This window comes from Balearica regulorum, chromosome 10, assembly GCF_011004875.1.
Source record: "Balearica regulorum gibbericeps isolate bBalReg1 chromosome 10, bBalReg1.pri, whole genome shotgun sequence".
In the NCBI taxonomy this organism is placed as follows: Eukaryota; Metazoa; Chordata; class Aves; order Gruiformes; family Gruidae; genus Balearica; species Balearica regulorum.
This window is the reverse complement of record NC_046193.1, coordinates 11,308,626-11,326,165: the sequence shown is the minus strand read 5'-3', so window position 1 is coordinate 11,326,165 and position 17,540 is coordinate 11,308,626.

Genomic DNA, 17,540 nt, shown 5'->3' with positions numbered 1-17,540 from the left:
TTTTTTTTTTCATCTGGGTTGTTCTGTAAAAAGCCATTTTCTCTTAAACTGGCAAGACTCATTCTACCAAGTTGCATGGATTTATTTTTTACTGTGGTTTTAAGCTCACATGTTAACAAGTAGAAGAAATAGCCTCCAAATCCCAACCTGTGTTTCCCATTCCATTGGAAAATTAGGGGGTTACAGAGAACACGCAGAGGGAATTATAGTCCTTAGGTGGAATCAAATAAAATTTCAACATACTGATTTAATCAAATTAGTGTCTAATGCTAATTGATAGGCAGTCCAGAGATGGACAGGTAGCTGGATTGGATTTGATGTTGCATTTCAGAGGCATGATGTAATCTGCTGGGTCAGGAAGGAATTTCTGGTTTCCTATCAGAATGGCATCTGCCACCATGTTTTAGGAAGCCACGGACATTGGATACTTGGATAGGAGCTGGGGAACGATGCCAAAAAAGAAGTTTGAAGATATTACCTGGAATTTAAAAAATGAATTAGCTGTTGCCACAATGACATTCTGTTTGCATATGTTCCTCGCCGTTAAGGTTTTCACTGGTGTTTGTGCTCCTGAGGAGTTAAAAAAGCACATAAATTGTGTGAGTATTCCTGGAAGTTTTTAATGATGGTGGTGTCCGTGTGTCGGGACCAGCGGCGCTCGGATCCTCTGCTCGGGGAAAGAGAAGTGATGCCCCTGCGGTGCTCTGAGCACACCCGCAGCACTCCTCCAGGATGGAGCCAGAAGTTCAAAGAAACTTGCAAAAACCCCTTACCCTTCCGAGTATTTCTGGACAATGAAAAATGGAGGGAGCAGCAGCCTGGCCATGGGTATTCGCATGCAAGAAAGGAAGCTAAATTCGTCTGGTAAATTGGCTATCAGGAGTGATTTAGCTGGTTGAAGCTGGAGAGGAGGCTGGGCTCAATGGACCAGTTGTCTACCTTGGTGCAGTAAAGGGGGCTAAGTGGGGTTGATATCAAGAGGTTTGGGGGGTTGTTCTCAATTTTGCCGTGGACTTACACGAGATCTCTGTTTTCTTACCTGAAAAGAGGAGGACAGTGGCAGCCAGTGTGCCTGCCTTCGTGGTCTTTTATCTAAGCACTTGAGGAAGTGCAAACTTTTATTCCAAATAATGTTTGGCAGTAAAAATGGCTCCTTTCTTCAAATATTTAGTTAATCTAAGGCTGATTGCCCCCTTTCCCTTAGGGGAGGAGAAGGCAGGGGCAGCATTCCTGGTTTTATAGAGGGGCAGGTTTGAAAGGGCTGTAAATGCATGTCGTGGGGGTTGGATACAATAACCCAAGAGAGAGGAGCCAGTAACAGAATCCTTTTAATGAACTACAAGCCCACAGTTTATAAACTTGGACACAGATTACGCTCCTGCCTAGTGTATAAAAATAACCGCATTTGGATGCCTTTGTGGCCAAGGGATCTTATAACCTGTTAAGTTTTCGCTGCCTGTTTTTCTAACGTAGGCAGGACCTGTGTAATACCCTGCGTTGCACTGAAAGGGAAAATCTCCGGTCTGTTAAGCTGTTCCCTGCCTTTGGTAGCCTCGCTGTATCAGGATTCACATTCTTGTTTCCGTTTTAAACAGGAGACTAGTTTACAAGGCAAGTTCCTCCTTGGAGATCACAAGAGGCTTTCTTTCCCCTTTCTTTTTCTGAGAGGAAGGATTAGGTCACCAGTAATACCGTTTGCTTTTTATTTTTTTTCTTCTTTGGCTAATCTGCTCTCCAAGATGTCCATGTTACAAGAGAAATAAAAGGCTTTAAGTGAGCACAGGATTTTTCCCCCTCACCTCAGCACTCCAGCCGAGAAAGGTGATTTACAGAAACCGTCGCATGGAAAAACCTTAAACCAGCATTCCAGATGCTTATAAGACAAAGCAGAAAGATAGCAGAGCAGCAGGTGCCATCTCCTTACCTCGCAGGGTTGTGTTCTACCTGCTCTTAAGGAGTTTGGTGGATGGCGATTACAAATACGCCTGCACCATATCCGGGTGCATTGTGCGTGCAGTTACAGCTTTGTACAGCGAGCTTGTGTAGTCCCTCACCTGCAATCAGGAGCCTTATCGTTATTCAAAGACCTTTATTTTCTATTATCTTTGTGCATTTTACATGGTGCAAGCATTAATGGTACCATGTTTTAAGATGTCCTTTTTGAGTTTGGCACCCTTCCCGGTAACGGCATGTGGCGTGCTGTACATCGCTTGGCTTCACCTGAGAGGAGGACGCACGCTCATGCCAGTTATTCTATGCGGAAAGTTTTGAAACTCTCTGTAAACGAAATTACTTTGCTCAGAGCATACTGAGCATGAACAGGTTATTGCTTTAGTGAAATCTATATTAGTCTTGTTCAAATACCAAGTACTGGTACCGGTTTGTGGTATGGCATAAAGATTTTGCAGCAAGAAGTATGAATCTGCATTGGGTAGTTTGTTCCTAGCACGGGTACAGCTTGTTCACGCTGGTCATGTTACATTTGGCAAACTATGTTTAAAGGGCCAGGTCCGCCTTGATTTAAATTAGCACAGCTCCACCAAACTCCGTACCAGTCTCCACCAACCAAAGTTCTGGCTCTGAAATGTTTTTGGCTATTTTTTTCAGTCCTTTCTTTCCAAAGAGTTTTAAAAATGAGATTAAATGGACAGTTATGCATAAAAAGCTGTTTATCTAAGGATATCAAAGTACATGACAAAGGTGGGTAATTCTCATAGTGCCCTTTTTTTGCAGGGTGGGGTGCTGGCACGCAGAGACAGCGAGCGGTTTATCTGAGTAACAGAGTCGGTAGCAGAGGTAGTAATTAAAACTCTGGTCTCATGACACCCAAGTCTGTACTGTAACCGCTAGACAAACTGCCTCCCGGAACCGTATCTCATCTCTATCTTCCTACATATGCACAATAAAGCCTTTGTAGTATATGCTGTACACTTGCTATTGATAGTTGTATCAGCTGAAAGATAATGCTTGCTCTTCTAACTGGCTGTGAGTGTGCTCCGTACAACCTCAATTATCTGAGCATAATGGGGGAGCAGGAGAGAATTTTGGATAATGGAGGTTTCAAATAATTGATGGAGGTTTCGGCGTAATTAATAGACATGGTGGGGACACAGCATGTTTTGGAGAGCAGATTCGGGTAACTGGTGTCGAACTGTGCGGTCAGTTAATAACCAACATGCTGCCGTTCGGGATATGTTTTTGGTGTTTTCTGAAAGGAGGTGTGTCTCTTCCTCGCTTTGTTTCAGAGAAAAAAAAAAAGGACAAATGCATTTCAGATGTGTTGCTGGTATCCCTTTAAGGTTGGTGAAGACCAACAGCCGTCTTGTTGCTTAATGGAAAGCTGCTTATAGACGTGGGCAGTTTAAAAATACCGATCGATAGGCATTACGCAGCCTGGCCGGTGGCGGGGTGTGCGCTGTGTGGGTGGCTCTGAATGTCTGCAGAGAAGTAGGACCAGAGATCATCTGAAAAATAATTTCCCCTGCATATGCCATAAACTCTAGGATTTCAAGTATGACCCAGCTGTTAATGAGCTCCATACAGGCAAACAAATGTACGGTTACTGTAGAGACGCATTCATTTATGAAGATAAAACATGATCTGCAGGACCTGGTAACTGCTCACACAGGGTCTTTACACTGAAAGCTGACCTCCTTGTGACGGAAATGCTTGACTAGTGTGACTTAATAAATTTCAGCGTGCTATCTAGGTAAGCCTCACATCACTGCCTACTTTCTGTGCGAGCTAATTTGTTTCTAAAAGCAACAGAGTAAAAAGATGGGATAAAGTTTGCAAAGTATTGCTGAGTTTAGCTTTCATCGCACCGTACACTCGCACCACAACTTTCTTTTTAACACCAGAGCTGTCCTCTGCCTCACACCAGACGCAGAAATTAAGAGCAGCCTTTGCTCTTGAAGCCGTTAGGACCTAACAGATGGGTGCAGGTAAGGCTGAAAAGACCTTCAGGAAGGGATTAACGCGGCTTGGTTTTTATGAAATACAGCATTAGCTAGAGGATGGCTATTCGGCATTGACCAGCCTCACAGTTCATCCTGAAGCATTAATCTGTCCTGAGATGGCGGCAGTTTTGTACCCCTCATCAGAGAAGCGCGCACACATTCAGAGCAGTACCGAAACCACAGTTTGGTTTATTTTTCTCAGCTATTACCTGAGAGGCAGGATATGTTGATGTCTGGGAGCTGATGTCTGACTACTTTCTGAAAAGATTAGTCCAATCTTAGTTGCTCTAAGTTATAATCTTTTTTCCTGAAAGTTTACAGTGCCTGGTCTCATCAGCTACTTTTAATGCCTGAAAAATAAATATGTTTTCTTGTATGCTTCACTGCTTGCCCCAATATGCATGTTTGTGCAACGTGCATGTTTTATTATCTTTAATACAGTCTGGATGTACACAAACATATATAATTGTCTTTCTATTTAGACATCAATCTGTATGTGTGTATTTGAGGGCTTCAGTCGAAACAGGACTGACCCCAATGTTTTATGCATTATTAGGAGGAACAACAGTTCACCCTTTAAAATTACTATATTTGGAAATCTGATTCTAAACTCACGCTGGTTTAACTTGATTTTGTGGCTTTTCTCCAGATTTTCATAACCAGTGGAAGCGAGGACAGGATCAAGAGGAACATTTGTGCTCCTTGAAGGTGAGGGGTCGGGTAGACACGCTTGCATGTCAGCTGCTGTAAGGGACTGGGTAAGCGCTCAACTTTCAGCCGCAGCATGAGAAAATGACTGCACCAAAGCGCAGTGCTTTTTACAGTTTGATTTTTGTGCCTTTTCTCTTGCTAAGCTCTGTTTTTCTACCACTTGGGTTGATGCAAGTCCCATCTTTTTTTTTTCTTTTTTTCTTTTTTCTTTTTTCTCTCTTTTTTCTTTTCTCTTTTTTCTTTTTTCTCTTTTTTTTTTTTTTTTTTTTTAATATCTGGTCAGCTGCTTTTGTGGGAATATTATGCTCCCTCTTCCCGGATTGTCTCGATCCCTTTTTGGGATCATTTTGTAGCACAGAAAGCAGTGAGATAAAGCACAAAGGGCCGGCGATAAAGCCCGGAGTTTTGTTTAACTGTTCAGATAGCGAAGGTTTACAAGAGCCGTACTGGGAAAGCTATCCCGTGAATAGAGCTATTATTGCCAGTATCACATTGTTTAGACTGGTGGGCCAAAACACAGGCATTTCATATTTGTTTAACAGCTTCATCAAGCTGTATATTTGTTTTGTCCTTTGGGCCGTGTCGTCAGAGGGCTGCAGATGACATCAGACGTATCAGCCATTCCTTGGGGGATTTGACAGCCCCAGAAGTCATTCGTTATCAAGCAGTAGAGACCAGGCAGAGGGGAGGATTTGGCTTTCCCGAACCGGCAGGCAGCTGCCGCGATGTTGGGGCCGATAGAGGGCAGCAGCCTCCTGCCGCTGGGTGCTGCCTGTGCGGGCAGCGCGCGGGCAGGGCTGTGCGGGCAGCGCGCGGGCAGCGCGCCGCCGGGGACCCGCTCGCAGGTTTTACTGCTCGAACCCCTTTTCCCCCGCATTGAGAACTGAAGTCCCCGCTTATCCGTCGTCTTTATGGTAACAGACGGCTGCAATAAGGGGGGGTTTTAGGGTGCTCCCCCCCCCCCCCCCCCCCCCCCCGCTTTGTGTGCGGACAATCGCAGATGTATAGCGGGGAGGCTTCTGGCATGGTTCTCTAGATAACTTCCCTCATAATTTAAAAAAAAAAAAAAAAAAAACACCTAAAAACACTATTGTGTGTTGCTTGCGCAAAAATAACCCTGGAAAACATCCAAGTAAATGTGTAATAGTACATATAGGTTCCTGTAAAAGTACCTTTTTATTTGTGTGTGGGTACGTATGAAACCCCAGATGATATATCGTGTTATGCTTAGATCTTTGTTTCGAGATACAGCTATGGGTAGATTACATGATGGATTGTCTTTTAGTTGTTATTTCAGCACTTTTTACTCTCCTATTTTCAATGCACACACATTCAGTATTAAAAGCCCACGTTTATTACTTTTTTCAACTCTCTCTGCTTGTTAACAAAATCCTTTAAAAACAAAGCAAAACAAGAACCTTTCAGATCCCATGGGGATTTGTTCCTCCAATGTCGGTAGCATCGGTGCCCAGCTCTGAACTTTACAGGCAAGTACGAGGGCGAGCTGCTTGCCCCGGTGAGTTTGCAGCTGAAGCCGATGTTGCACGAGCACGCCGAGGCGAGCAGCAGAAAGCACGGAGCAAAGGGTTACAAACGAGTGCTGCTTCTCCGTTCCACAATTTTCTGTTTGTCTTAAATGCACTTTATTGCACCTTTTCTGCAGTTCGTTCTGAGGACAGCAACACTAATAATACTTAGCCGACATAGAGGAATCCCCCACATGGCTCTCAGCTTGAAGCCGCGGCTGATTTGTTGACTTTTGATATTTTTAAATTATTATTCCATATTAGCTCTTGTTGGAGTTGCTGGTGCAGTTTACCTCTGACCGCAATCTGAGTAACAGTTGCTATAATCTAGCCTCCGTGTTTTCCATCGCTGTATTTTCAGGGCTTGTGATTTCAGCAGAATATATGGCTTGTCATTTCAGCGGGGGCTCTCAAACTGCACGACAGCCATGAATTCAAAGTGAAGAATCCATGAGGGAGCCTGCGTGCATGTGTGCTGCTGAGGGTGTTAGGTATGGGCAGATTCTTTAATACACTGAAAACATTATTTTTGATTTTTGGTGCTCTGGAAGCCTTTTTTGTGCTATTTTCAATGATGGCTTGAACTATTCCCTGAACTGAAAGTAGTTGCTTTTCCTATATTTTGACAGCAGCTTCTAATAAATGGAAGCCCTTCCTGGGTGTTTAGAAAATCAGTGCATTGAATACACGCTGAGTGGCAAGCACAATTCTTTTTGAAGTTCTTCTGTATTGTGAAGTATCAATGTTTTATATGTTAAAAACAGTACGTGCAATTCCTCGCGAATATTACATTCACTTTAAACAATGAAGTCTGCTCAGAACGGTCCTGTGTTCGTTAGAGAATAAGTGCAGCACTGGCCCCAATCAATAAATGAAGTTTGTGGCAGGACTGACGAAGCCATTGTGTAAGAGGGGTGTCCATGCAAGTATTGAATGATTTTTCTGGGGTTTCTGTTTGCTTGTTTTCAGGTAAAATAGTGTCACTTAGAGCAAGTAATTCTTTTTTTTTTTTTTTCCCCTGAAGAAAATAATCTAACTGTGCAAATGACACCGAAAACTTAGCGCTTGATCTTAACAGGATTAGTTCCCATCAACTTCACTGACTCCTTTTGCAGGAGTAAAGGCCACAGGAGAAATTCCACACAGGAAAACATTTTCTTTGCCCTGGAAATCTTGTTATCTTATACGATCCAGGTATAAACAGTTGGTTCATTCCTGATGCACAAAGGGCAAACTCCTGCCTTTCTTACTGTGGCAGGGTTTTGCCAGGGCAAATTTACTCCTGGCTTACACCATCTGCAACCTCAGTGGGAGCAAAATTCAGCCCTTAGCTCTAACAGGAGCCTGTTTGATCTAGTCCTTTATTGCCAAGTGGTACCAGGAAGGGAGCCGAGCACAGAAACGTGACTACCGCCGAGCTGCTATTTGTTGCACTGCGTTATCTGTAGTATCCTTGTTATTCTAGAAACTTTTTTTTCCCCTGCCTGGAACATTTTGCTGCAGCAAATGAAGAAGAGGGGGAAAAAAAATTGAAGAGACCTTCATTTGGTGGCATAGAAAATTTGCATAAAATATCGCTCTAAGCATTGAAGGATCTTATTACATAGGGTTTTGATGATAATCTTTGTTGAAATAATATTTAACACATGCTGCACTTTTAATTAAGTATCTGAATAATCTCAAATTAATACCAGAGGTTTAAAAATAAGTTTTCATTTTAGTGAACTGTAACATAATAGCAAGCTGCATGGCAACCCCCTCCTTTACCCTTTGATTTAATTAAATGTCCTTCTGTGTGCTTCTTCTCACTTCAGAAATGCACATAAAGAAATCAGACCCGGACATTTTATTTAGGATTTTGCCACTTTTCTTTTTCCTACGTCTTTACTTATTTATTTGCCATGCTTCTAGAGCTTTGATTAAGGCGTTTCTTTGGGGATCGGCTCGTCTGGGGCTTCGCAAACTGGCCTGCGTGTTTGAAAAGGGCAATTACAGCGTGTCACGTTTGTGTTGGTGTTTCGGTGCCGTGGTGCTGACACACGGGTCCCTGTTTGGAAGCAGCAGGCTGTGGCGGGGAAGCGTTGGGTCGCGTACGGCGTGCGTGCGGTGGGGAGGATGCAGCCTGTTAAATCCCGGGGCAGCTCGCACGGCATGGTGACACGCTGGAGTGTGTTGTGCTCCTGGAGTTTGATTATAAGGTAAAAAGGGGCTTAACAGTGTAATGGTTTCAGAGAGCAATCAAACCATTGCAAATAAATTCACGTTTATTCTATTTATTTTTTCAAATTAAAAAGGCCTGATCCGGCCAAATTGTTTGCCTTCCAGTTAGGCGTATTTGACAATCACTGCTTCATTATTCCATCTTAAGAAATTCCATTAACCAAAGGAGAAAAAAAAGACCTCACTCAGATCCATGTCAGCGGAATTGTTTTGCCGAAGCGCCGGTGCGGGCTGGGGGGGAGGCTGTTTACCGCCTTTATGAAAACATATTCGCAATTTGGGAGCGCGAGGATGTGAAGCAGGCTGGCTTTGAAGGCTTTCTGTTAGATTTTCCCCTTTATCCCTTACCATCTATCATTGTAAAGGAGACATATATAACCGCCGCACTTTGTATATTAAGGGGAGCTGCCTGCTTTTTCCCTTTGCTGAGATAATGACGCTGAGGGTTGTTGACTGCTGTTATCTCTGATGACAGCCTTATCTGCATGGCTCTGATTCCCGCTCCCGGAGTCGGAGATATCCAGTCCTTCGGAAACTGACCACTGCTCCCATTACGGCTGGGCAGGCTGGAAAGCAAATATTCAGAGTTTTTAACCGGTTGTGCCATTTGCTATGTTCCCCCCCCACCCCAGCACAAAGTATTGAAGGGAAACGCTGGGGATGAGGAGAAACGAGAGCCTCAAAATAAGGTCAGACAAAAGGCAAATGCCCCTAGCCCTCCCCAAACAGCCTCTGGTGGGGACAAAAAAAGGCGATAACCAATTGTTGCATGGTGTTGGTGCGTGGCTCGGCTTCTCCGTGCCATCAGGACCCCTCTCTAATGGACATAGGAATGATATTTACACAGTCGAGGGACTGTTACACCCTCCTGGCTGCACCGAGTAAGAATCTGGGAGTTTATTTTAATAAACATAATCTGCAGTTAATTGGCTAACGTTCACTGTGCCTCCAAGGTGCGCAGCGCTGCCGTGGTTTGGCACGCCGCATTCCTGTCCCTCAGAGATCTCAAAGCAAATTTCAAATATTTATGAATTTAGCCTCTTAACGCTCTTGAGAAACAGCTTTGTTTTACTGCTGCAGAAAGCGAGATACAGAGATGGTGTGTGCACTTGGCTGGGATCCCCCGGAGCCAGGCGTGCACTCAGCCGTGGAGTCCAGGTCTCCTAACACCTCCCCGGCACCCTGCTCATCAAACCCCTCCGGTCGCCCAAGTTTTATCATAGCAACCCTTACAAATAGACAGCCGAACCCGTTTTCCACAATGCAGGTTTGTGCAAACCCCGCTGTATTAAAAGCATCTCTCAGGGTGGAGAAACTCGTGGGTAATTCCACCTTAAAGCAGCGCTGAGCAGGAGCTCGTGGAGCAAACTGCAGGAGAGCCAGGAGCTGCGGGAGTCAGGGCTGGACGCGGAGCCCTCATCTTCCCTGCGAGATCATCTGCCCTTTCTCAAATATAGGGGAATCTTGGGAGCTTTTTTCCTCCTTGTCGTATCTTATAATGTATGTTTCAATCTGAACGCTTAGACCAATTTCATTGATGTACGGTCCAGCCTGTCTTTACCGCGTTGCACCTCTCATGTCAGTTCTCTGCAGTCTGGGCTTGTCTAAGCTGCAGTTCGAGGCTACCAAGGTTAACTACAAAGCGAGCGTTACTGGAAATACACATCGCTGAAGTATGCTGATGCTTTTTTTCCCATTTTTAAAATGTGTTGTACTGGAAACTGTGGGGCGGGGGGGTGGAGGGGGAAGATACTGAGTTTGCCCTAAAAGTTTAAAGGGATGTTTATTTTTCCAATCCTTCAGAAGAAGGCAAAGCCAGGCTTTTTTTTTTTAGTACTGAAGAACAATTATTGATTAAAAAATAGAATTTGTACTGAAAAATCTCTGAATTTCATCATTAATTTTTTTTGGTTGAAAAGGCAGCAATAGATAACAGAAAAGTTTCTGTTCGAAAAGCGTTTTTTGTTTAAAAAGCCATTTTTGTCATGCAAGAAGTTTTTCCCCCACTCCCAGTAGGGTTTTGCGTGGTGTAATGTGTGACCACCGAGGGCTCCTTCTGCGCTTTTCTTGTGGCTGACTTGTGGGACTGTTTTCCTGAGACATGTAAAACAGTACTGATCTACTATGAATGTTCAGTTAAGATTGTAGGAAATCTATTTAGGATATTATTAAATCAGCAGAAAATTCAGTTGCAGACCACAGTGTGGAATATTCTTACACACACTGTTTGAAGAGGAGCTTGGGTATTAATAACTTGTCTGTTTTTTCCCCTTCAGTGCTTCCAGCTGGTCTAATAAAAGTAAATACCTCACCCTGTGGATCTTGCTTTGCTGTTGTACGTGAGGACGGAATAAGTCAAGTGCATAACGCCGATTTTCCAAAGCTATGAGGGACTGAAAGAGATTAGGATGGGAAGCATTGCCCCATCTCACTGTGGCAAAATTGGGATTACAAACTCAGATGTAACATTTTCTTTTATCTAGGTCTGTCTAGGGCGCTGGCTCGGGGGCTTCAGAGCCTGACCCCAAGGAGGGGCCGTGGCCACCGGTGTCCTGGCTGCTTGCTCACGTCACCGAAGGCACATCCTTCCCCATCCTAGTCTCGTCAGTGCCAGCATCGCTGAGAGCAGGGCTGCCCAGCAGTGCCTGCCTGAGCTGAGCTACCCTGTAAGTAGCACGTAAACCCCGTGCTAAAGCTAGACACCATCTCTGCTGGAATTTTAGCCCCAGCTCACAGACAGAACAGCAATTTCATCCTTCGAGTGGAGCCCTGGTGGTAGTAAGGGTGGTTCAATTCCTGCGTTTGCAGGATGGAAACTTTTTCCCTGACAGTTTCTCTGTTGCGATTCCCCTACCCAGCACCATGCTATCCTCGACCACGAACGTGGTCATTTTTCTGTATCGTTTTCAGCCACGCAGCACAGCACCGCTGCGACACCGTGGGCTCCTTTCCCGTGCCACAGCCCCGCGATGGGAGGACGTTCCCCCGTGTGTTCAGGATGGAGGTGGGAGTGGGTTTTGTGCGTTGGTGAGACTTATCTGCGGCTGTGGGAATGTGTTCTGCCAGAAGCCCGCATCTCCTGAGCATTAATTACACAGCTCTGCATGTTCCTCTGTTCCCAGCTGTAAAATGGAGATACCCTTCTTAACCCATGCTGTTGCTTTAGTTCACAGCAGCTCGCAAAGTGCTTCTGGATCCACAGATGGGAGGCACTGGAGAAGTGACAAAGATGATTAATAAGGAGGTTATTAACAAATGCCACAGGTCAAATTCTGCACCGGTTCCCAGGTTAGTGCTTGACACGGAGGTCAGTGTCATGAACAACTCCCTGTGTGGCTGGGAGCTGGACTTCACACTTGGATGTAAAGCCAAGATAGGCAAAAATTAGGTTAAATAGATTTGACCTGCACCTGATAAGAATGTTTCTGAGAGAACGAGGTGTTTTCCATGGTATTACAGAAGTACAAAACCATCTCCCCAGGTGAGTTATGAGTGGTCCTACAGACTGGTGTAGTTGTTTTGCAAGCTGGTTTGTCTAAACTTTCATGATTTGAGGGACTGTTGACACCCTTAAACAAAATCGCTGAATCTCTGATGGTCTTGGGCTGGCAGGAAAGTGCATGCTTGCTGTGGGGAAAAGCACCGCTCTTCTGAAGCATGGTTTCCATTTAAACTTTCGGAGAGCTCCTAACTCTGGCCTGCCTGTGTTTATCTGTGCCAAGTGTGAATGGGAATTGGAAAAGGGGAAAGAGAGAAAGGCTGTTTTTTAAAAAGCTAATTTAAAAGCAGACGCAGTCTTCTGTAAAGATGATTCTGATTGTCCAAGCTCTTTTAAAGGGACAAGGTTAAATGCATTTGTATTGAGAATGTGGGATTAGACACATGCACAAAATGAACAACATCTTCTTTATTTATTTCATACTTAAATGGCCAAGAGTGTAAGTCAGTCAATTCCTGATGATTCAGGAATGCAAGGGGATTTTCTGTATTGTTTTTTTGTTTCATAAAGCTCTTTATATCTGGCTTTGTATAGTAGCTATTTCTACATTGCTACCAACCTTCTTCTGACCACTATCCTTGTGTAACCAAAGGGGGAAAATATCTGTTGACTGTAAATGGCACAATCGGTTGGAAGCTACAGGTAAAATACTTGTAAGCCTGTTCCCATTTAACAGTATAAAACTGCCTCGCGTGGGAAAGGCTGATGTTCATACTGCTATTCCATACAAGATCTGAAATGACCAAGGGTTTAAAACAACTCTGTGAGGCAGGGAATTGCAGTATTATTTACAAAGTGCTGATGCTTTGGCAAAAAATATGAACAGACCCAGTTCAAATTGATTACAGCCTGTATTCAGTGCCATGTCTGGAGCAGGACTGCCTTTTCTTGTATATTTTTACTGTATGATTTTAATCTTGGCTGTGTCTGTTCATTGCCCTTGTAAAAGGAAGAAATCGTAATAATTTGAAGAAGCAGCCTGGGGAAGTGGGAGTTTCTTTTTTTTTGTCAGCTTTATATTTAGGGAAACTGAGGCATGGAGTGGTGCTAGAGGTTTGTGTGTGAAGAAAGCTGGCAAAGTGCTAGAGGAGTCAGGGAGACAGGCTGGGACTCACCACGGCACCAGCAGATGTTCCTGGTGCACAAGTATCACAGGAGAGCAGCCCAAAGATCTTCGGTTGATGGAGTTTGCCCACACACATCAGCAGCACTTTTGGCCTAGGGAGCTAAGGGCTGGAAGAAGACAGGGTTGCCTCATGAGTTAAAATTTGGTAGCGTGGTCTTTGGTGGAGCAGGATACTCTAGACTCTGTTTGTTTCTCAGGAAAACTGGCTGGAAGCAACTCAGCTTAAAACTCCCTTTGGATGAGCACAGCCAAAAACTTCAAGGGCTCTCTACATGGACTCAGTGAAAGGGAGCTCTGGTCTCAAACTGCACACCAGTGTCCAGAAAGATATTTCCCATCAGTGGAGTCTCTTCCTTAAAAAACCCCCAAAAACCAAAAAAACAAACAAAAAACCCCACCACAAGCCCAAAACAAACAAACAAAAGTAAATAATTCCAGCTTGTCAGAGATCGTCTGCCTTGTCTCAGCTATCTGGCTTTACCCTCCCACCCTTACTTTAGTAGTGTCATCTCTCTAGATACTATCTTACCTTTCTGGAGCAAACAAGCCTCTTGCTTATGTAGATGGGGCCAGGACCTCTGCTGCAGGAAAGCAGCACTGTGTCACTGTGTGAGTTCGAATGAGCTGTGTTGAGTCATGCCAGCTGAGGATCCCACTGGTTGGATTTATTGCTGAGAAAATGCCAAAAGTGAATACCCAGCACAAGGGAGGTTCTGTCTTATGTGCCCCATAGGCTTAATTAGTTTACAGATTTTTGTTCACTGCTATTTCTTAAAACCAAAACCCCTAACAAGCAAATGATGTAAAGGAGAAGGGCAGAAATGCTGTGGTTCGTGGCTTAGTACTGTTTATATAGCACCAAAGTTGGGTAAGGCACTCTAAAGTCATTTAACAGGCATGATGGCATGAAATACTGAACCTAATAAAGCCAGATGGAGCTTTGGTGTTGATTTTAGTGGAGTCAGGAGTGCCCTTTCCCCAGAAGTTCCTGTTTTAGGGGTAATTCTTGCCTTGAACAGAAGTTCAGCAGGATGGGTTTGGAAAGGTCTTGGCCTGGAGGAGCCCCAAATGGTGAGAATGAGCCCTAAACACTGCAGAGCTGTGCTGCCTGGGGATGGCCTCTTTAGTGAGGGCATGTCCCAATGGACCTATGACTAATCAGACATGACGGTTAAACACTTGTTATTCATACTGTTGGAAATACCATAGCAAGAATAGCCTCATTCAACCAGGATATAAATTTTTCTGTACATTCTTACTTATTTCTCTGTTTCAGGTTTAATCTTGGCAGTGAATATTCCTGTTCAGAAGAGAATGGACTATGCTTTCCCCAAATCCTCAGGTTGAGTCACTAAAAATGTGTTATTTCTTTGCTATGGTATTGTCCAAGATTTAGAGGTCACAATCCAATGTATCAGCCAGAAAAATGACCTTGGCTTGCAGGCAAGAAGGTTTTTGAAAGGTTGATTCAATTGTTGGATGTTTTTGCCTATTTTCTGTGTTTGAAACCATTAAGAAATTGAAAATTATGTTTTCAGGCTTTCCCCAAAGCTATAAAGGCTAGATACTATTTTTTTCCAGCTGAGGAATGTGAGGCTATTTGTGCTGCTCACCTTAAGACACCTGTCTGGGGTACCTGAGTGGTGAAGCTCCTCTTCCAGATTTGTATATGCTCCTCTGGAAGGAGCATTTAGAGACCAACCTCCCAAAGCTAGGCACACAGGTCACAGTTTGTGTGAGCACCCCTCAGCTCTGGTTGTATTTCATCTTGTCTCTTGGGAACTAAAACTGAAGCTGTAGGAAATACCTTGTTGTTATAAGCTTCATGATAACAACACAAGAGCTGGCAGCTCTGCAAGCTTGTGCTTTCAAGTCAGCTATGAAAACCTAGGTGGCAAGTGTTCTAGGTCTGGAAATTTTTACACCAGCCCCTTTGGCTGCATTCTTGCCCTTGTCTGGTTCCCATGTCTCTTTGTGCCAACATGTTTCACTGGCATTTACTGCTTGTGCCGAGTAGATTTGACATGGGTAGGTATTCACCTCTTCCCCCAAAATTGAGAGGGAGTTCTGCTTATTCAGTTGAGAAGCCATTTCACGTGCCTGTGTTGCCCCCGATCATGGATAAGCAGTACAGCAATAGCCACAGTACAAGTGAGAATAGGGAATAGCCTTAAAAAATTCGAAGGAATCACAGTTCACACACAGATGCTCCATAGCCATGGAGAGTTGTTGCATCAATTACTCCTCCCAAGTTATTTGACCTATTCTTCCACTTCATGACCACATGAAGGTTTCTGAGGCTGCAAATCTGTTACTACAGGCTGCTGCCTTCTGCACTCATGTGGTGAGTCCTATGGATCAAACTAACTCTTCAAGTGGGATCTGGATCCAAGTCCAGAGCAGCCCTAGAACACTGGGTCACAATAACATGGTTGCCAAAAGGACCAGCAGGTTGGCAGAGGTATTTCTCTTTTTGCAAAGCTGTTTGTCTAAAGACTCTGGTTTACATCTCACATACATCGCTCAAGCTGTTCTCTTGTGTCTGCAGATTTATCTGCTGGAGTCCCATCTCATGCTCAGCAAGAGCTGTTGAGTGGGATTGGGAAGGACCCAATGGCTAAGTTTTGCAGTGCCCAAACCCCCTTCATTGTTTTAACATCTATGTAACATTTCTTTCTCATTTTCCCTTCCAGAATTCAAAGCCGTTTCATGGAGTGCAGTGACCTGCCCTGGGTGCTCTCCCTGGCCTGTGGTTTCATGCTCTGCAATCTCATCCAAGACAACTGCATTTGGGGTTTCCTTTCCAGCCCCTCTCCCACAGAACACTTTGGAGCAGGTATGTTTCTGTAGTGCAGGACGGAGCCTGGGGAGCACTGCAGAGCATACGTAGGAAGGTGTCCTGTGCAAAGACTGCCCTTATGCACTGCTCCCCAGCCCCACGCTGGCAGCTCGTGGTGTGTTGTATTTGTATGCTGTACATAAATTGAAATAGGCCTTAAACAATTACATTGGCATTAGTGTGTCTTTTTCCCCAGCCAAGCAGCAAAGGCACCGTGTCTCCTGTTGCGGAGTGTGCCAACGCTTTAAATATGCTCCTGCCAACGTCCTACATAAATCATGCCTTATCCAGCCCTCCCCTGTCCTAGTGGAGGTTGCAGTCCTGGAATCCCACATCATTCTTTGGTTATTCAGGGAGTTCATTACTTGCTTTCGGGTACGGTTGACATTGTAAGACTGGACATGTTCTCAGAGCCTTTCTGCTCTGAGGACTCCTCCTGCTTCATTGCAAATGGTACATGATTGGTCTGTGCTTCCCTAGAGTATCACGTAGTAGATGGAGCGATGCATTTGATCGCACTGTGTGTTTTTATGGTAAGCCACTGTCTGAGATTGTAGGATCTGCTTTCCTTTCCGCTATAAGTATGTCTGAGCGTGTGCTGTGATGAATCCTGGCAAAGACCCCTCGTGCCTTTAGTGCAGGTTGCCCAGATCAGCCCAGTGTGTGGTGTTCGAGAGGTGACAGTCCAACTTGATGAACGCCACAGAATGTTTTAGCCTATTAATCATTTGGGCTTGAAGAACAAATATTAATTCAAGGAACAGCCATGTGGGAGATAAAGCTGCAAGGTGGCTGGGCTTTGGTGAACCTCTCTTCTGTCTCCAGGACTTCAATAAGAGTCTGACCAAATCTCCTTGCCTTTTTAGGCAAGAGGGTTTGTAGATACCCAACTAAGTTAATTTGGTTGCGGACCTTCCGTACAACCATCTAACCCTTGTTTCTTTTGACTTTCTTGAATCAGCAAGACACCTACATACCGTAGAGGAGGAAGGAAATGACATTTTGGAGTGTCTGCATGGGGCTTAGAAAATATTTCAGAGTTGGTTTCCAAAATACTGAAACCAAGTGGAAGGGGACAGATCTTCACGTGAATGCTAGGAAAAGCATTAGGAAATTGTTTGAGAGAGATGCAGTTGGACTCTCAAGGAGTGGAGAGCACTGCCTTGGTTTGGTGGTGCAGGTACAGGCTCCACACAGCTGGACCGAGCCAAGCAGACCAGGTGAGCACAAGTCAGGGCAACAAGGGTGGTGAGCCTGTGTGCAAGGGCATGAAGCCAGCCCCTGCCAAGGGGTTCAGGGCTGGGGCTCTGTTCTTGCCACCGTCCTTGTGGCACAGGTACATCTCTGCTGTCCCCTGCAGCAAGGGGGTCAGCATCGGCATGAATTGCAGTGTGGGGAAAAGCAAATTCTGCTTGGTGGCTTGAAGACTGACTGTGGAAGGCTTTGGGAGAAGACTTTCTCCGTCTTAATGGGCTTTCACTTCCCAATGGGGAGAAAGCAGAGCAGCGGGGAAGGACCCGAAAGGGGAGGATTTGGTAGCGGTTTCTCTGGGCGAGGAACGTGGCGTTCAGTGCTCGCACGCTCCTCATTGTATCAGGAGGATGAAACGGGGCGGCTGGAGGGACTCGGGGCTGGGGGTCCAGGCAGTGCCAGCACGGAA